At 40.8% G+C, this 21,905-nt stretch overlaps 1 protein-coding gene across 3 annotated transcripts in view; it reads right to left on the reverse strand.

Moving 5' to 3' along the window:
* The window catches only part of TMEM45A (transmembrane protein 45A), a 65,995-nt gene that overhangs the window by 33,640 nt on the left and 10,450 nt on the right, over positions 1-21,905 (reverse strand). Inside the window, exon 1 of one of the 3 annotated variants that reach the window (XM_055315922.1) lies at positions 19,272-19,433. The exons of the other annotated variants lie outside the window; for them this stretch is intronic. The gene's annotated coding sequence lies outside the window, so the exon portion shown is untranslated. Of the gene's footprint in view, positions 1-19,271; positions 19,434-21,905 lie in introns of those variants that run through there. 3 annotated transcript variants of the gene reach the window in all.

Genomic DNA, 21,905 nt, shown 5'->3' on the forward strand with positions numbered 1-21,905 from the left:
CCATCACCCTGAGAGCCATTTAGAGTCCTCTCCATTTCATGAAATAACACTTTCCTCCCCACTTTAACAGAACGGAGACTTGAAAAGCTAACTCACCTGCCCAAGGCAAAAAGCTTGTAAATGGAAAAACTGGAATCTTGACTCAAGCCTGTCCACCTCTAATCCCCATCCTCTTTCCCAGCATTTCTGCTCTTCACGTCCCCAAAGCTAACTGTAACAACCATAACAAAATTCATTTACTGAATGCTGACTCTGTCGCAAACACTGTGCTGAGAATTTCATACGCATTCCCCACGGAAAAGTCAAGTAAAATGACCACAACATAGAAACAAAATAGTTAATGTACAGGGTAAAGGCCAGCAGCACCACTGGGAGGGTTAGAAATGTAGCTTCTCAGGCCCTACCCCTGACCTGCTGAGTCAGAATCTGCATGTTAATAAAATCCCCAGGTAAACTTGGAGAAAAGACTTCTTTAGATGGTTTTTGTTCTGCTTTTCATCTTTCCAAAGAGTTGTTTTAGTCACGCATAGGTTCAGCCTGATTCTCCATTTACCAGACCACATACGACTCCAGTGAACAATATACAAGGAAGCTGCTGCCTGCTGTTTTGTGGCTTAAAATGCTGTCAGGGAAGGCAGCAGGCCCCAAAACACCCTTTCCCCAGTACAACTCTTTTTCTTTGAGGGTGTTGGTCTCTAGATACACACCGTTGGACTCCAAACACCCTTAGCAGCAGGGTCACTCCTTAACAAGACAAATTACATGAACGTGAGATTTTCTAATAGCCTATGAAAGCCAGAATGGGGTAAAGCAGTGTTTCTCAAACTCGACTATATACAGATGTTTTAAAAGAAAAAAATATTTCAGAGCCATTATATTGACTTAAATTGTTTTGTTTGTTTGTTTGAGAGAGAGTGCCTGTTGAGGGGGCAGGGAGGGGTAGGGGGCAAGGGAGAGTATCTCAGGCAGACTCCACACTGAGTGCAGAGCCCAACATGGGGCTCGATCTCAGGACCCTGAGGTCATGACCTGAGCTGAAATCAAGATCCCATGCTCAACTTACCAAGTGACCACAGCACCCTGACTTAAGTTGTTTTTATCGTAAACCTTCTTAAATAGTAAAAATATATATTTGGACAACCACAAAAATGAAACAAATTTAGAAATTAAATATGAGCAAAACTACAAAACCAACACAAATCAAGTAAACTAATGCAAATCAAATATAACAATTATTTCTGCTAAAACAAATGGCCTTTCATAGCATGACTATTGCATTGACAGCTACAGTGCATATTCTTTTTGGTCCAGAATATGTATATTATTTTATCCCCAAAATGGCTCATTTTTCTATTCAAATTAAATTCCACCGAAAGGTTGTTCAGCATATTAAGTCCATACTCTTTATGCATCAGCCTTTGATAACTAAAGCAGTGTTTCTTGTCCATCACAATCCTGAATAGAAATGTAAGTTCCAGCACTGATATCATGGCTTGAACTGTGATACAAGATGTTCATCCAGGTGATCTAGAATATGCTTGTATTTCTCAGTTCTTGCTGAGATCAAAGTGCAGAGTTAGATTATTAGGATACAAAGTTTACAGACTTCTTTTCCTGCTCACAATAACATGTCAGCAGATGCCTAGGAATTATCAACTTCAATTTGGGAAATGCTAGGATAAAGAATTAGTAAGAACTACACCTCAATTGATAATGAGAGGAAATCCCTCTTTGTATAAATATTTTAGCTAGTAAAAACAGAAGAAATTACAGAATTTAGAATTTCACAAGCCCTAATGAACTAATAAATTCAGCCAATAATAAAGATGGCTGATATCCAAGAGAGATAACCCAACAAGATGAAATACTCTTGCAAAAAAAAAATTAACTTAGGTGTGATTCAGGCTCTATATAATTACCAACTGACAGAAAGTTCAGAGGCAGAAGAGCGTGTTAAATGACATCATGCAGATACAACAAGTAAAATCCAAACGATGCAAAATTCTACAGGACAAGCTAGTTTCTTTAATAGATAAATTTAAGAAAAATAGAAATAAAGGGAGAACCAATAGAGACTTCTGAGTAGTATCTACAATTGCAATGTATCGATTTTATTTGCATCCTAATTTGAATAATAATAATAATTCAGGATTTTAAATTCTATAGGGGTGATAATAGCACTGTGTCTAAGTTTTTTTTTTTAAAGAATCTTTGGTTTTTAGAGATACATACTGAAATATTATGGACCAAATAATACAACTTGGATTTGTTTCAAAATCGTGATTGATTTTATGTCAAGCTGGCATGGTACCTTGTTTCTGGTCAAACACCACCCAGATATTGCTGAGAAGGCATTTTTTAGATACATTCAAGATTCAACATTTAAATTTGGAGATACTGAGTAAAGTAGATTACCCTCCATCCTGGTGGGTGGGGAGAGAGAGCTCATCTACTCATTTGAAGGCCTTACGAGAAAAGAAGTAATTCTGTCTCCAGATTGGCTTCCCAGTAGAAACTGCAACATCAACTCTTCCCTGCTGTCTTGCCTTACAGATTTCAGACTAGCCGGCCCCCTGATTGCAAGAGTCAACTCCTTAAATTTCTTCCCCTCTCCCTCTCCCTCTCCACCCCCTCCATATATTTATATAGACATACACACACACATCCTTCTAGTTCTGTTTCTCTGGACAATTCTGACACACACAAAAAATGATCTGGGGGAAGAAAATGCAGACGAGGAAATAGATAAAAGAAAATTGGCCATGAGTTAGTAATTGTCGAAACTGGCTAACGAGTACATTATACTCTCCTCTCTACTTTTGGATCTTCTTGAAATTTTCCATTTAAAAACTTGGGAAGGATGAAAATACATGGGAGAGTCAAGCAGAGACCCAGTTTTTCTGTCACTGGATCTGACAACAGAATGGCATATTAGAAACCAAGGCCATCCTGAGAAATTCAAGCTTTGACTCCACTACTCACAAGGGAGAAATTAAAGCTGGAATGGCCTGGCCTTGAAGATGACTCTTGACCTTGAACTTCCAGTTTAATTTACACTGCACCCTCTGCACCTGCACATTCCTTTACCACAGCACTTTCTCACACGTTCACCCTCAGACTCTTCTCACTACCCAGGAGCTTCTTACTCATCCAAGCATCAAACTTGCACTCAACAGTGCTGGATGAATGAGTCTAAGCAACGCCTACTCTTAAGCTAACTCATGCTACCCCTTTCTAGTTTTAATTTTCTTCTAATTGTTACGGCCTACCATAAGTGCTCCATTTTTAATTCCTGCATATGCTCTGATTCTAAATATTTCTCCCTCTCAAACATTCTCAAACATTTGAGATGTCACTTTGAGGTGGTGATGGTGGGGGTGGGGTGGTGTGGAGAATGGACTTTGGCATTCACCATCAGAGAATTCTGTAAAACTTCAAAATCCCAGTGCCTGGGAAGGAAACAAAATCCCATGCAACAACAATTAATTTGTAACGCTTTCTTTCCAACTTCTTAAAAAGCAAAAACTCTGACTCAGTACCTGTTATGAAACTCATTCTTTTTCACAAGTCTGCTGTGAGGTAGCAGAATTTCAATGTGAATATTCATTCAAATAGGCTGTTTCTTTGACTTTGTCATTGTATTCTGCATGATTCTGAAATAAAATAATGGGTTTTACATTTGGAATGAAGACAAATCCTAGGATACCCAATTTTACAAATTAAGTAAGTGAAAACAGTTCGTCCCAGTTTTATTTTGAACGTATTGTATAGGAGAGAGAAAAACTAAGAGAGAGAGAGAGACAGAAATAGGCATTTCTGATAGTTAAACTCCAGCCTCCTCTTAATTCACATTCAAACAGCAGAAAGTGGAGAGTTTTATAGTTCGCTAGGCTCCATGGACAAAGCTCTGCTTCCTGTACAGGAACATGAGGGGTCAGAGTGAGTTGAAGTCTCCTACCCTCCAGCCCCTTCCCCCTTCCCTTGATTTGATGCTGAAAGTCATTACTTTAACCCAAAGAAATATCCACCTTTGCTTTTGCCCCTACCTTACAGAGGAATGTCACCCACATTTTCAGTTCCTGCCCTTCAATATTTGGTACCACTTTGAACATGTGTAGGTAGACTTGCCACATTCAGCAGCAACAACAAAAGTACAAGATACCCAGTGACATTTATATCCCAGATAAGCAACAAATAATTTTTTGGCATAAATATGTCCCATAGATTTCATGTGTTATTTGACATTCAAATTTCACTGCACACCCTATGCTTTATCTGGCAACCCATGAAAGGATTTCCATTGGGTTGCAACAGCTTGAGGTAGAGATTTCTCAAGCAATACCCATGAAGCTGGGGAATAAACTGACAGCAAAGTGCCACATGAAAATAAGAGAAAAGAATCCAAGAATATTTGTTTCCCCTTTCTAATGAAATCCATTAAAAGAGGCGAGCATGTTTCTCTGAGTAACAAATCTCAAGTTGATTTGGCTGTGACTTCTAGAGTCAGATGCACTACCATCGCACTACAAGGTCACATTTCCAAATCTATAGTTAAAGATTCTGTATTATTTTCTGAATAATACACTGGCTATTTCTTAACCAAAATGGCCCCTATGCTTCATTTATCAATGAGAAATTTGTTCTGAAACTGGCCTCATCAGATAAGCTGAGAACCCCTGGGCCAAGGTTCCATTGTATGAGGCCACCTGAAGTGGTATGAAAGTGTCTTTTTTTCTCAATCAATAGATTGTAAAAGTATAGCCATAATCACATTGTTGGATGGGGTAGGGAGGGGTCCTAAAAGTCCTCTGATGTTAAAAATGGGTCAATCTCATATTTGATAAGGTTGGAAGCATTGGTCAATGATGATTTTCAATGTTTCTTCCAACCTCTTCGTGATTCCTAGCATCAGAGCCACCATCATTGGTTCTTTGCTGGTTCTTCTGAAAATCAGCTCTGAACAAGTAGAGTAAGAGTCTTGGGGCTCAGAGTTGGAAGGACTGGTCATAAAAGTGGTCAAGTATCATGGTCACTATATTAACCTTATTGTTCGCTTCAATGAGTTTAACAAATATAAGACAACATCTTCTGAATTCCTGTTGGGATTTTATTTATTTTCCTATGGGTTCATACCACAGTAATTTAGACGGGGTAATTTATAGATATTTTGGTGTCCATAAAGGAATTGTTAAAAACTTACTTTTTTATTAACTTTCATTTATTCTCACTTCACGAGTGTTTACGATGCACTAATTCCAGGTATTACATTCTGCTCTTGATGACAAACTACTGCATACTGTATTTTCCAAAGAGATAAATGCAAAGAAAGATGAAGTCTCTTATTCAGTGATTCCCGATGTAGATGATACTCTCAAAATCACAGATATCATAAATTATATTTACGTATTTTAAATACTTATTTTAGGGATCCCTGGGTGGCACAGTGGTTTGGCGCCTGCCTTTGGCCCAGGGCGCGATCCTGGAGATATGTCTCTGCCTCTCTCTCTCTGTGGGACTATCATAAATAAATAAAAAAAATTTTAAAAAAATTAAAAAAAATAAATACTTATTTTAAAGTACTTACTAATAGATGATGTGAGATTTTTGACTTAGTTTAAAAATATTGAGAAACATTATTGGAGCCATATTTACTCACTTTCTGCCTTTGACTGCAAATATAAAAGTCAGTCCTGAACCAAAGATGTCCTTCCACTTAAAGCATCCTACTTTTAAAAAGTGTCTTTAATTACTTAGGAGACTCTGAAGTACAATGTGTTCTTTGTTACCTGATTTGTTTGAATTGTGACCTATCCTGTTGTAATCCAGAACTAATGGAGTGGGGGGGGAGGGAGTCAGAATTGTTTTCGTGATTTTTAAAAATTATTTATTTAAAGTGAGAAGAATTCTCAATGGCTGGTTTCCCTGAAGTCTACCTGCAGCACTATCTAAATGTTTCCTATGAGAAAACTTCGCGTTGCTTCCTCATTTTAACAATGAGTCTTATACCAAGTCCAGGAACAACAAAACAAGTGAGGAAAGACTGGCGAATAATAGCACCTTAATTTTGCGTAAGACTTTTAAGTCCATGATCTGGCTAATTCCATGAAGGACCTCATGAAGCATGATCAGGAACACAAGAAGAGGAGAGGCTTGCCTGCAGGGTCACAGCTGAGGTGTAACTGAACCACCAGTCTCCTATATTCACAGCTTCAAGCCTTTGTGTTTTTTGTTTTTGTTTTTGTTTTTCCTGTTGCTCATTGACAGAAGTCAAAAAAGATATCTAATTAATAGTGGCCAAAAGCAGTGATAAACCAGCAATAACAGGACTTTGGGGAGGGAAAGGCTGCTAACAGGCATCAGAGATGCAGAGAGATAGCAAGGCCAGAGATTTCTGGAGGCATCACTGTAAATCAGCACGTATGTGGCTTACATTCATTTAAACAATGTGATGGATGAAGGGCTTAGTGTGGAGTGGGTACCTGCAAAACATTCTACCTACAGTGTCTTGTCTTTTCTGCCCACCTACCCCCAAGGGGTACAAATTACTATTAGCCTCCTGGTATTAACAGAGGAGGAAACCAAGGTTTAAAAAAGATAAATGACTTGTTGGAAATGTTCTCACAGCTGGTTAAATGGCAGAGTTGGGATTGGAACCTGGTGTGACTGATTCTAGAACCCAGGCTCTTACCTATATGCCCTTACCCCTCCCTGGGCACAAAGCAACTGAGCCTTCCAAGACACTGAGGGCTCCAGCATGCCTGGCCCAGAAAGCAATCGAGGGCAGAAGTGGAGACACGGGAAGATGCCTAGAGGTGAGGCTTCAAAGGCTGCTCAGGGTCACTGAAGAGGCAGCCCTGCCTGCTGTAAGCTGTGCTTCTATGGGAACTATCATTATCCATGGAAGGAAAAGGTTAAGGGGACAAAGTCAGGAAAGTGAAGAGTACCTGGCATACAGCTCCTCTACCAGGATCAGAAAGCTAGTAAAAGCTTTGAAGAAAAGAAGTTACGTGGTGTAAATGATATTTCAGGGAGATTAATCTGCCAGCCATGCATAGAAGACATTAAAGGGAGCAAGAGACTGGAGGCAAGGCAACTGGTTAAGAGGCTATTGCCACTACTCATGACTAAGATGATGAGCCTGAATTGGAACAGGGCAGTGGGAAGAGGGGCAAGTGGACAAATGTGAGAGGTACACACAGTGAAACAAGGGCTTCAGGGCAGCTGCATAGCCAAGGCTATGGTCCGTGATGGTCTGAGGCAGCCTGAAGAGAGGAGGAAAGACACTACCAGGGCTGGCAGTGGCCTCCACCCTGCACACTCAGGAACCTGCCTCTTCCGTCTCCTCACCAGACCACAAGCTCCAAGGACACAGGGGGCCTTTTTGTGCCTGGAAGCCCCACGAGTTTTTCCTGTTGCCAACCGTAGGCCAGGTGTCTGGTAGACTTCATAAATATTGACTGGCAGTCTGTTTCCTCTTCCTGGAACTCTGTTCCCCCTTCTGCCTGGAAACAGCATGTGGGAAGGCCTCCCTGAAGGCCCAGCAAAAACGTTTCCCCCTCAGAGAGGCCTCCATGACCAGTTAATCTCAATTAGGCCCTCCAATTCTCCTTCCCACAGAAACTTTTCTTCACGGTACTTATTACAATACGGAATTTTATACTTGTTGTTTTAAAATTTCTTTTGTGTTTCCTTTTGTGGTTTTCATTAGTGGCGGTTTTCCACCTCCTCAACACACACACACACACACACACACACACACACACACACACACACTACAAACTCCACAATATGGGTATTTCTTTTCACCATTGAGTCCCCCACAGCCAGCATAGTGGTGTCCCAAAGAGATAAAATGCATGCAAGCCACATATATAATTATGAATTTCTAGTAGTCACATTTTTTAAAAAGAAATAGGTGAAATTAATTTTAAGAATATATTTGATTTTACTTAACAAAATATATCCAAAATGTTATCATTTAAATGTGTGATCTACTGAAAAAAATGACAAGATAGTTCATATTCATTTTTTTCCTGTACTAAGTCTTTATCTTTTGTATTTTACACTCCTAGCACGTCTCAATTGGGACTAGCCACACATCAAGCATTCCATGACCATACGTGGCTAGTGGCTACCACAATGGATCACACAGATCTTTGCATGATGCTTGACAGGTGTTACTTAATAAAAAGTTGATTCATGAGAAAGGGAAGGTGGGAAGGGAGGCAAGAATCAAAAATGGAGAGCGAAAAAAAAAAGAGAAATTAACATTTGTTGGGTGTTTTAGGTTAGGTTCTTTCATATTTCAATAAGCTGCATGATTTGATTCTAACATCAACCCTAGTGATGTGGGCATAATGAGAACCATATTTATAAATGAGACACTTGTTTGGCGACGCCAAGTAACTTGCCCAGGATCACATTGCCTTATAAGTGAAAGAACCCAGATTCAGAATGCAATCTCCCTGACCCAATTGTGCTGCCTGCACTCACAGAAGCCATACATAACAAGTCTAGTCAGGCCCATACTGCTATCTAAATCTCTCTCTCATCCAGATAAAACAGCCTACATCCTCCTGTAATATATTGTTTTGAATCCCACACTCATTTCAAAAGTATGATCTGATTATTGCAGGCTAAAGTGGGAGTCTCCCCTTCTTCCTCCACAAATGCTTTAAGAGGGATCCTTATCACATTTGCTGCTGCCCATTAGGACACTATGACCAAACAAAATGGTGGCACTTGAAGTATGTCAAGTTCTCTACCACGCGCTTCCTCGCTCGATTTAGTTCTCCTGCTACCTAGAACCCTTCCCTCCTTCACCTGATTGACATGCATCCTACATGACTCAGCTCAAGAAAAAAAGAAATAACAAAGAAATGGAAAAAAACTAAATTCATCAGTCATCCCATTTCAGCCAAGAAATCTCCCTGATCTGTTCTCCCAAGTGTGAAGGCCACCTTTATTGTGTTCACAAGATGCTCATGTGGAATTTTTCATGCAAACCATCATTATATACCTAGGGTCTCCCTCACTAGGCTGTGAGCATCTGGAAAGCAAGAATTGTGTCTTTTATCTTTATATCTCCATTGACCAGCATTTGTTGAAGGGCTGTTAAACAAATTGAAAAAAAAATGGATAGATTGATAAGCGTGTTCATAACCCTGTTTATTTTTTTTAAGATTTATTCACTCATGAAAGAGAGAGAGAGAGAGGGGGAGGCAGAGATACAGACAGAGGGAGAAGCAGGCTCCATGCAGGGAGTCTGATGTGGGACTCGATCCCGGGACTCCAGGATTATGCCCTGGGCCAAAGGCAGGCACCAAATCATTGAGCCACCCAGGGATTCCCATAACCCTGTTTAAAAAGGAATACCTGGTGCCCCATTGTCCAAAGAATTAAAAAAAGACTAGAGGACTCTTACAATATCTGCATAGCACTCAGGCCAGTTGTCAAGGCATGGGTATCAGTGACATGAGCAGATAGCTTCAGCATTGCACTCTGTGATGCCTCCAACCATGTCATAAGAAGCAATGTTTTAAGCTCTGCAGAAGATGTAGCAAAATTGAGACTTATCCCACTGTCAGCTCCTGGGAGGTTAGGGATATGTGGAATAGTTAGGAATGTGGTAGGTAGGAAGATGCATGCTAAGCATCAGAATGTGGCAACACAGTCAAAGAGCCTAAGCATGCTAACCTGGAGGGGACAGGGGACAGTGTTGGTATCCATATACTCATCAGAAGGGCGATGGTGGAAGACTGCACTGAGCAAAGGGTCAAACCACAATAATTTAGTTGTCCCTAATTCACAATACCCTGGGCATCCTCTGGGGATATCTTAAAAGATATTTATGGATGGATATCTTGGCTACACCTGAGATTGTGATTGTACTAGTGTTAGGCCAGAGCTTCTAACCTTTGATGTAGCACACTGATGTGCTCCTGGTGGGTACAGTTGTGCCAGAGGAAAATACAAATTCCCTCAGTCCTAGAAACAGCCAGGTGACTGTAAGGGAGGGCAATGCTTATGGAAGCCAGAATCGACTCCCCAACCCTGGCCTACTGCTTAGGAATGAGCCCTCTCAGCTATACAGCATCATGTTCTACATAAATTCTGGCATGAAAAATGTTGAGAAGTATTGAGATAGACTATATGAGGTGAATGAGTAAGCATCAGAGACTTCAGATTTTTAAAAAGTATTTAATTTTGACAGGGCCAAGTGGGTAGAAGGTGATAGATATGATAGTAGCCAGGATCGGGCCCAACAGCCTTGCAGGATTGTGAATTCTCAAATATAAGTACAGACCAAGACCAGCCTACTTCTGTGGGTGTTTCTGAAAATTCAGGTGGAAGATGGGACACTAGTACACGGCACCACAGAAAGTAAGTTAATAATAGTAACCCATAAGAATAAATTCCGGGTCCTCAACAATGGCACACTCCTGAAAAACAAACATATCAAGGTAAGTGACACTTCATCCCCCAATAGCCTAAATCTCTTAATTGAGAGAGGCAGGTCAGGGGCCAGAGTCAGCCCTACAACCACTGGCTGGCACCTCCCCACTTCTCCTTCGGGCAGTGTATGGCCCAGGGAAAAATTAGTCCTTAAAAATTAGAAAACGCTCGCTCATAGAATTTCTCATGCATACTATCATTACGGCCTCATAAACAAGCTGGAAAATGAGGGGGAAGAGGATATGATTGTCAGTAGAGCTGGACTCATTACCCCCATGCCCCACATTTATTCTTCTGACACTGTTTGCTTGTCTTTTCAAGCATAGGTCTGAATTCAGGGTTGGATAGAGCTGAGAAGGCACATAACCAGAGAACCACAATAATACCTAAAATACAATTAAAGGTATTAGGAAAGCATGGCTTCTATTGAACTCTTACTTAACCAGAAATGACAAAAAAGTAAAAACAAACACCTCTCCCCATGTTACTAAGCTGATCAGAAATATACTTCACAGTCACTGCAAATTGGGCTCAAACTGTAATAGGATCAGGGTACAGGAGGAAGGTAAGAGCTGAATGTGGCAAAGGGGCACTTCTCACTCTGAACAGGTAGCAAACCAGTCCTACTTCTCAGCGAGGCTCTGGCTGACATCACACACCTATGGCTCTAAGTAGGTAGGAGAAGGCCAGACCCATTTGGCACAAAGTAATATAGAGTAAATTGCCCGAAGGGTGTGTGTGTGTACGTGCTGAAGCTAGCGTGGCATCTCAACAGCCCTCACCAAGCAGAAGCTAACATCTGAGATCTGAATAAGCCCTGCCAAGGTAGGGCAGACAAAAAAAAGGGAAAACTAAAATTAATCCCCACCACACCCAACCTCCTTCAGAGATGCAAAAATCACCTGTATTCCATCTGTTCAATACTATCACTGGGGAACTGAGCACATGCCAGAGGAATTTAAGCTCTACTGAATACCAAATTAAAAGACATCCAAGGCATTTACAGAGCCCCACTCTCCAAATTTTGCTCCTAGCTTCTAAAGGGGTTCTTCAGCAATTGGAAATAACTAGGAAGCAAATATCTTCCTTCTTGAAGGCTAATAAAATGTTCATTCACTTAACATCTACCATGGGCCAAAGAAGAATGAGGGAGTCTCCTTCATGTGAATCCCCACTTGTCACTTCAAAGTAGCACCCAGGCCCCAGCCTAGTTGTAACACCATGATAATCTCAACTTTTATACTTCCCCTTACTCTCCCACTTCCTAGACCAAGACAGGAAAAATGACAGGTCTGTCTTAGTGATGAGATACTCTTGATCCCATTGTCTCGTTCAGGGAACGATGAAAGCAGAGGTTGCTATTGTCCAGAGAGTTGAAGCCAGGTTGGCAGTCTGTGTCTTCTTGCTTCTCCAAGGGATATAAGAAGAAACACTAGAACCAGAAACCCAGCCCCACCATGGTTCACTTCAAGCTGCACAGAGTGGGAGGTTCCTGTGGAGTGTCTGTGTCTTGGGGGCAGGGTAGGGGAGGAACAAAATTATATAAAAAGGCATTGTAGGTAAAATCTCTCACACAACACACACACACACAGAAAAGAGCAGAAGACAAAACTAGGAACAAGGAGCAAGGACAATGAATAGAAACCAGTAACAAATATGGTAGATGTTAAACTATACCAATAGTTACTTTAAACTTCAATGGTCTAAGTGCACCAATTAAAAGACATGATTGTCAGAGTGGATTTATAAAAAAGACCCAACACTTTTCTGTCTATAAAAAACTCACTTTATATGTCAAGACACATATAAATTAAAAGTAAAGGGATGGAGAAAGTTATATTATGCCAACAGAGCAGGTTTCAGAGCAAGTAAAGTTATGAGGAATAAGGGGGGATTGTATAATGATAAAGGGATCAATTCCCCCAAGAAGACAAAAAAAAATTGTTAACATGTATGGGCCTAATAACAGAGCTTCAAAATACCCAAGACAAAAACCAATAGAATAGGGAAAAATAGATGAATCCACTATTCTAGGTGGAGGCTTTAACACTCTTGATCAGAAATGGACACATCCAACAGGCAGAAAATCAGTAAGGATATAACTGGCTCAAAAGCACCATTAATCAAATGGATATAATTGACATCAATAAACTAGTTCATCCAACAACAGTAGAATACACATTCTTCTCAAGTTCAAATGAAACAGTCACTAGTGTCAGATCACATTCTGAGCCATAAAACACACCTTAACTTTAAGTTTCATTTAACTTAGATGAAATGGACCAATTCCTTGAAAGATACAATTTACCAAACTCACACAAGAGAAGATATAGACAATCTGAATAGGCGTATATCTATTAACAAAATTGAATAAGTAATTAATGACCTTCAGAAAAAAAGAACCAGGCCCAGATGGGTTCATTGGTGAATTCTACCAAATAGTTAAGGAAAAAATTGTAACAATTTTGTATAATCTCATTCAGAAGACAGAAGTAAATGTAATACTTCTTCATTTATCCTCTGAGGCCAGCATTACCATAACACTAAAATCAGACAAAGACATTACAGGAAAACAAAACTACAGACCAAGATATCTCATGAACATAGATGCAAAACTCTTCAGCAAAGCATTATCAAATCAAATCACAACAATGTGTAAAAATAATTATACATTACAACCAAGTGAAATTTATCCCAGTGTGCAAAGCTGGTTCAACATTCAAAAATTAACTAAATCAATATATCACAACAATAGGCTAAGAAGAAAAATCACATAATCATATCAATAGATGCAGAAAAAGCATTTGGTAAAATGCAACACCCATTAACAGTTAATTAATTAATTTTTAAAACCTCTCAGCATACTAGGAGTAAAAGGGACCTTCTTTAACTTAATAAAAAATATCTACAGAAATCTACAGTTAACATCATACCTGATGGTGAGAAATTAAAAGTTTTCTTGCTAAAATCAGGAATAGACCCCACTCTACTAGAAATCTTGGTTAATACAATAAGAGAAGGGAAGTAAGAAGTAGAATAAAACTGTCTTTGTTCACAGATGGCCTGATTGTCCACATAGAAAATCCAAAAGAATTGACAAGAAACTAGAACTCATATGCAACTGTATTGAAAGTTTTGAAATATAGGTTAATATGCAAAAGTCAGTGAGACTGCAAAGGAAACCAACAGCAGGATGAAAAGGCAATCTATAGAATGGGAGAACATATTGGAAAATCACATATCTAATAAGGAGTTAATATCCAAAATATATAAAGAACTCCTACAACTCAATAACAAAAAATTAACAATTCAATTTAAAAAAGGGCAGAGAAAATGAATAGATATTTTTTTCAAGAAAGACATACAAGTGGTCAAAGGATACAAGAAAAGATGCTCAACATCACTAATCATCAGGGAAGTGCAACTCAAAACCACAATGAGAGATCACCTCACAACTATTAGAATAACTATTATCAAAAAGACAAGTATTGTGAAGGATGTAGAGAAACAAATATTGTTTCTTGATAATAACAAGTATTGTGAAGGATGAGGAGAAAAGGGAACCCTCATACACTGTTGGTGGGAATGGAGATTGGTGCAGCCACTACGAAAAACAGTATGACATTTGCTCAAGAAATTGAAAATAGAAATACCTCATGATTCAACAATTACACTCCTTGGCATTTATCTAAAGAAAACAAAATCACTATCTCAAAACAATATCTGCATCCCCAGGTTTATTGTAGCATTGTTCACAAGCCAAGACAGGGAAACAACCCAAATGCCCATCAGCAGATGAATGGATAAAGAAAATCTAGTGTGTGTATGTGCATGTGGGTTATATATATGTGTGTGTGTGTGTGTGTGTGTGTGTATTCTTTTATGTATGTATGAAATATTTTGAAATCCTGCCACTAGGGACAACATGGATGCAACATGAGAGCATTATGCTAAGCAAACTAAGTCAGACAGAAAGGGACAAGTAGTATATGATCTCACTTATATGTGGAACCTAAAATAAAACAAAACAAAATAAAAAACAATAAAACTTATAAATATAGAGAACAGATTGGTAGTTGCCAGAGGTGGGAGGGGCAGGGGGGATCAAATGGGGACAAGTGGTCAAAAGGTACAAACTTGCAGTTACAAGATAAATAAGACCTGAGGATGTAATATTCAACATGGTAACTATAATTAGTAACACTGTAGTGCATGGTTGAAAGTTGCTAAGAAAGTAGATCCCTTTTTTTAAGATTTTTTATTATTTATTCATAGAGACAGAGAGAGAGAGAGAGATAGAAGAGGCAGAGACACAGGCAGAGGGAGAAGCAGGCTCCATGCGGGGAGCCCGACACGGGACTCAAGGATCTCTCCAGGATCACACCCCAGGCCACAGGCGACACTAAACCACTGAGCCACTGGGGCTGCCCAAGAAAGTAGATCTTAAAAGTTCTCACCACACACACAAAATTTTAACTGTGTGTCATGAGGGATGTTAAGTGACTTATGCGGTAATCATTATGCAGTCTGTACACACATCAAATCATCATGTTGTATACCTAAAATTAATACAACGTTATCTGGCAATTATATCTCTATAGAAAAGGAAACAACCAATGGCCCAATTAAAAAGTGGGTCAAAGACCGTTCAAGGCACCTCATCAAAGAAGACATACAGATTGTAAATAAGCACATTAAAAGATGCTCGGTATCATGTGTCATTAGGGAATCATAAATTAAAACAACAGAGAGACACTAGGAGGCACATATTAGGATGGCTGCAACCCAGAGCGCTGACAGTACCAGATGCTGCTGAGAAGGTGGAGCGATAGGAACCCTCCTTCGTTGCTGACGGGAATGCGATGTTGCACAGCAACGTTGGAAGACAGTTTGGCAGCTTCTCACAAAATCAAACTTCAATATTTACCCAGAGCTAAAAAGGTATATGCACGCAAAGGCCCGCACACAGATGTTCATACCAGCTTTGCTTACCACAGCCGCAACTCAGAGGCAACCAAGACGTCCTTCAGTAGGTGAATGGACAAATAGAATGGAATAGTCCATAAAATGGAATATTATTCAGTGATGAAAGGAAATGAGCTCTCAAGCTACAAAAAGACATGGAAGAAACTTCAAGGCACATGACGAAGTGACGTAAGTGCCAACCTGAAAAGGCTACAACACTGTGTGATTCCAGTTACCTGATGTTCTAGAAAGGCATTACTGTGGAGACAGTAAAAAGGTCAGTGGTGGCCAGGGCTTAGGACGGGAAGGAACGAATGAGCAAAGCACCAACGATTTTTAAGGCAAGTAAAAAATAAAAATAAAAACAAAAACAAAAACAAAAAAATAAATAAGGCAAGTAAAGCTATTCAAGGGCAGCCTGGGTGGCTCAGCAGTCTAGCGCCGCCTTCAGCCCAGGGCCTGACCCTGGAGACCCAGGATGGAGTCCCATGTGGGGCTCCCTGCATGGAGCCTGCTTCTCCCTCTGCCTGTGTCTCTGCCTCTCTCTCTCTCTCTCTCTCTCTCTCTCTCTGTCTGTCTCTCATGAATAAATAAATAAAATCTTTAAAAAAAATAATAAAGCTATTCGATATGATATTATATTGGTGGATACAAGTCATTATACATTTGTCAACCCACAGAACGCACAACCCTAAAAGTAAACCATAATGTAAACTATGAGCTTTGAGTGAAAATAACATGTCAGTGAAGGTTCATCAAAATGTATCTCTCACTTTCCAGAAACCAGCAGGGACAGCAAAAAAAAGGGGGGGGGGAGAACCCACAGATTTCCTCTGTATCTGGCATCTTAACATCGCCCCGGAGGAAAAGCCAAACATCATATTTTGTGCTCCCAAACAACTTTTGTTTTCATGACCCGAAGCTGGTGAGGTGTCCTTGAACCAACAGGAGGGAGTGGGGGAGTCAGCAGGCCCTCCGACTGACGGAAGGTGTGCCTGCTACAGGGGAGCTCTCCTGGTACCCCAACAGAAGCCAGCTATGTCCCATCCAGCCAAGTCATCCTCTGGCCTCGGCCCAGGAAAGAGCCTCCCCCCACCCCGAAATAAGCTGTCAAATTCCACAGTCACTCGCAGCTTCTGCAGTCCTACAGGTCTGCTCAGAGCCCTAAGGAGCCACAGCCCCAGCTGGAGAAGCTTCTTCATGTGTCCTCAGTTCTTTTCCACTTTCACCACATGTTGCTCGCTTTGTCGCCTCCCTCTGAAATCCCTCTAGTTTATGCCAACTTTGAAAGTTCTATTTTCTCTCCACCTCTAACAGGACAAGTGCTAAGACAGTACTGCCAGGGCCTCACCGAGAGGCGGCAAGAACAAGCCTCGGCCAGCTCCCCGTGATCATACCCCAAACGCATCCTCCTAGAAGGGCCTGTGTTTTGCACGCGAAGGCACCGTGCACAGCTGTGCTGGGACTCGGGATGGGGGGTGCGGCCACATGCCTACACCAGATGTGAAGGGAGTCCTCATGGGCCCTGTTGCTATAATGGAACCCCAACCCAAGCGGACCTACCCACGGGCCGGGTCCCATTGTGCTATTTGCCGGCCCGTTCCATAAGAATTCAAGTTTGCTTACAAAGACCGGTGACATAAAATAAAGATAAATGAGAAAAATGGGAAGTTGAGAGACTTGAAATCTCTGGATGAGTGGGAAAATTCTGGCTCCAGTGGCATGATCTCTAACTTCACAGTTCCCCACCTCGTTCTCTCCCCTCCTTGCCGGTCCTACATGATTCTAGCTTTCTTGTCAAGGTCACCAAAGATGCCCACGTTGCTAAATTCAATGGTCAAGTCTGTCTCAGCTTACCTGAGCCACTAGCAGAATTTCACAGAGCTGATCACTGCCTGCTTCCTGGAAAATATTCATCCCATATTTTTCCTCTTCACGGGCCCCTCCTTCTTTCCTGGCTTCTCCTAATCCCTAGCTTCTCAAAATTATAACGTCCTAGGGCTCAGGTTTTAGAACTCTTTTATATCTCCTCAGGACTGGGGAATCTCATCCCTTTTCACAGCACTCAACAGTATGCTGTGTGCCCATGATTCCCAGATTTTTATCTATAGCCAGACTTCTCCCCGGAAACCCTCCACTCCTCATATCCAACTACCCACTCAGCTGTCCAACAACACACATCTTAAACTCAAAACTGTCCAAAGCAGATCTCCTGGCACCTTGACCAGATCTCCTACCTCCCATTTTCTCCACTCAATGACAACTTCATCCTCCCAGTTTTACCAAAAATTTTACGGTCATCCTTGACTCCTCTTTCTCTCACTTTCCACATCCGGTCTGTTGGAAAATCCTGTTGGCTCTATCTCCAAAATATGTGCAGGATCTGACCACCTCTCACCACCTCCCCCGAGATTGCTCTGGGATAGACCTGGATTATAAAAATGGTCTCCTAACTGGATTCTGCTTCTGCCTTTGCCCCTTTCAGACTATTCTTAACACAGAAGTCAGGATAATCCTGTTGAAATGTAGGTTAGGCTCAAGTCCTCATGATGGCCTACATTGCTCCACATGATTTAGCCCCCGTCACTTCTCTAATCTCCTCTCCTCCCTACCAACAGCACTGACCTCCCTGATTCTCCTTGAACACATCAGGCTCTCCTCTGCCTCCAAGTTGTACTTGCTTGAAATATTCTTCCTTCTTATCTCCTCTAAGACTTTGATCAAATACATTTTCAGGGAGGTCTTCCCTTATCTATTTAAAACTTCAAACTGTCTCAAGACCCCATCCCCTTTTCTTGCTTTATTTTCCCCATAATTCATCTCCTTCTAACATACAGCATAATTTACTGACTTATTCTGTGTATTGCAATTAGAATGAAAGCTCCATGAATGTAGGAAGTTTTATTTTTCTTTACTGCTTGATTTCTGGCTCTTAGAACTATTCTTGGCATATAGTAAGTTGTTCAATACATAAGTGTTGGATGGATGAACAGATGCATAAATGGATGAATAAATGAATGAATGGATGGATGGACAATGGATGGATGGAAAGAGTAGATGGCAGGAATGTGCTTCCACTGCCAGATTCTGAAGATCCCAGAGGGGGAAAATGTCACAAATCAAGGAGAATTCAGCATTTAAGACACAGGTCTCCCCATATCTGCTCTGACATGCTAGATCTTAACTTAAAATGAAGTGATATGTCCATGGAATCATTAGAATTAGGCTAAGCTTAGCTTTGTCTCAATCAGCCATAGCCAATAATAAGTTGGCTGGGAAAATATTCATGAGTATGGGAGTTGAGAATGGCAAGCCATGACTATCCCCTCAAGAGGGATGGTGGAGTTGACACACTTAAAGTACCAGTTTCTATTGAGTTTCTACCACGTGACAGATAGGACACCAGGCTCTTGGCCAACATTATCTCATTAACTTCTGGCCACACTGGGAAGGGGGTATTATTACCCCCATTTTACAAATCAGGAAACTGAAGTCCAGAGAGGTTATTTTCACAATATCCCAAACACATAGTAAGAATCAGTATTCAAACTAGATCTATATGAATCAAAATGTCTTATTCTCTACATACTAAAGATTAATCTAGAAATGGTGAACTAACCTTTCACTGTTTTGGATCAATTCTCCCTTCCTAGTCTCTCAGTACAGCAAACATCTTAGAATTGGAGCAGAAAGAATAAGAAAGAAGAAGTTAAAACCGAGTCTTTGCTTCTTAATTAATGCTGAAAATTTTCCAACAGAATAAAAAAAATTGGTAGGCTAAAACTGGACACCTTTCAGTCACATTCACACACCAATGAAAAGTAGTAGGAAAACACGAGATTAAAACTTACCACACTACTACCTTCACCCAAATTTCTCATGGATCGTAAGTACCGAAGATGTGCTGCTCAGGAGCTAACAAATCCTGACTGTTTAATACTCAAGAAAGACGAGCATATTTCACCAACATCAGCCTTGCAGCAGCCCCAGAGAAATCTCTTTTCTTCCTCCCACTCACATTTCTCCCTCAGCATTGTACACTGCCAGTGGCCTCCATCTCCACCCAACCTACAGAAACCTGGCCCATAACACCCTGCAATTAATATCATCAGACATGCAAGTCAGATTGTCAACCTAGTAGGCATGTTCTCACTTACCAAAGACACTGTCCTTTGCAGTCAGGGAGGCACTGCTGACTCACTCCAAAACTTTCATTTATTGCTCTCACCAATTCTGTCTCCTGATTAATCATTTGTGTGAAATTGTCCAACCAGCCAGCTTAGGTGTTCAGTGTGTAAGCACAGCAAAAGTCGGTTCCCACAGGAATTAGGCCCACCCATGACTTTGTTTCCCTTACTTGGGCCAACCTTCCAAGCCAACTAGCTCATACCCACTCCTACCCAAGGGCATCTATGAAAACTAAGAAAACTCCGGAATGAATATTCACAATCATTGCTGCTGGCTTCGGCATTTGGACCCACCAACCAATCAGAATATTTTTTGGTTCTTGCTTTAAAAATAAGACCTGCTGGAGTGTGTGTACAATGCACCTATGAAGTTGAGGTTGTACTATCAAAATCCCATAAAACACTCTGCCCCTTTGTGTGTGTGTGTGTCTCTCATGAATAAATAAATAAAATCTTTTTTAAAAATCCCATAAAACAAAGTAAAACAAGGAGATTTAGAAAACATGTCTTTTCAAAGCATGGAAGTACCGCATGTTGCCAAGACCTGACTCACCCTTTTAACTATAGGCTCTAAATTAGTACAGAGATTATTCTAGAAGGGAAAAGATCCTCTAAAAACAGAAAAGAGATTAAACATTAAATCAATGAAGACAAGAGAACGAGCCACAGTTTCCTGAGATGCCCACCTGGATACATAAATGGAGGAAAGTGATGAAACAGGCTCTTGATTTTACTTTCTCACTCTTACTACACTCGAGTGACCCTGAAAGCAGAGGTAGAACCAGCTATATGATTTGTAGGGCCCAGAGCAAAATGAAAATGTGGAGTTCTTTGTTTATAAATTGCTGGGATTTTCAGAACAGTGACAGCAGACCATCAAAACAAGCATGGGGCCCTCCTAAAACTGGAACCCTGCACAACTATACAGGTTGCACACCTGCAAAGTGGGCCCTGCAGACAGAGAATTTGTCCCCTGAGTGATTTAAAGAGACCTGAGAGAAACTGTGGATGAATTACATGCTCTCAGATGTCATATCTCCTGGGTGGAGGGCCCTAGAGAGGAAAAGAACAAATTCTCTATAAGATGTAATACTGAACTGGACTTCCACACACATGTCTGTTTCCCTGGGAGATTCACAAGCTTTCTACCTCTGTAACTGGTTTTTCTTTTTTTAAATTTAAGATTGACTGGGCCTAATTAACCTCACCAACTAGATTGATCTGGTAAGACAAATCTTGTAGCAGACCCAGTAAGAAATCTGAGTGCTTACTGGCAGAAAATCTCCTATAATTTTGGTTACAGAAGAGATTTCTCTACTCTATCAAATTGGAAGAGTCCTTGAGGGTGCCTGGGTGGCTCAGCAATGGAGCATCTGCTTTTGGCTGAGGTCGAGATCCCAGGGTCCTGGGATCGAGTCCCACATCAGGCTCCTATGCAGGGAGCCTGCTTCTCACTCTACCTGTGTCTCTGCCTCTCTCTGTGTGTGTCTCTCAAGAATAAATAAATAAATAAATAAATAAATAAATAAATAAATAAAAGATTTTTTTAAAAAATTGGAAGAGTCTACTTTGGTCATCAGTTTAGCAGCAGTCGAACTCTACAAGAAGTAATTACAAAAAATATAAGACTCAACTCTATGGCTAAGGGAGGAAATTAGTCTTCAAGCAAACTTCCAAGAAAATTCTTGAGAAGATTGGTTCAGTCATTTCCTTTTTCCTCTTTCTGCTTCTTCACTGGCTTTAAGTTCACCTTCATTCTTGCTTTTTTTTTTTTTATTTTTTTTATTTATGATAGTCGAGAGAGAGAGAGAGAGAGAGAGAGAGAGAGAGAGGCGCAGAGACATAGGCAGAGGGAGAAGCAGGCTCCATGCACCGGGAGCCCGACGTGGGATTCGATCCCGGGTCTCCAGGATCGCGCCCTGGGCCAAAGGCAGGCGCCAAACCGCTGCGCCACCCAGGGATCCCTATTCTTGCTTTTTTTTTAGTCAACACGGGTTCAGGACTGCCCTTGATGAGTTCCTTCTCAGATCATACCCACAGGAAAAGGACAAAAAGACAAACTTGGTTTGGGGATAATGGAGGAGAGGATATTTCTAAACATTGTTTGTTAAGTGAAACATGGAAAAGTAAAGTGATGATGTGCCAAACAATGTAGGAAAGCAAATAGCCATTGAGCCCACAGTCCTTCAGGCCTTACCAAGTGCCTCATTAACAATAATCCATTTCCACATCTGGCAATATGCTTTATGACTCAGCACAAGCAGTGACTGATAATGTACCAAAAGGAAAATTCAGAAG

This window comes from Nyctereutes procyonoides, unplaced genomic scaffold, assembly GCF_905146905.1.
Source record: "Nyctereutes procyonoides isolate TBG_1078 unplaced genomic scaffold, NYPRO_anot_genome, whole genome shotgun sequence".
Classification (NCBI taxonomy): Eukaryota; Metazoa; Chordata; class Mammalia; order Carnivora; family Canidae; genus Nyctereutes; species Nyctereutes procyonoides.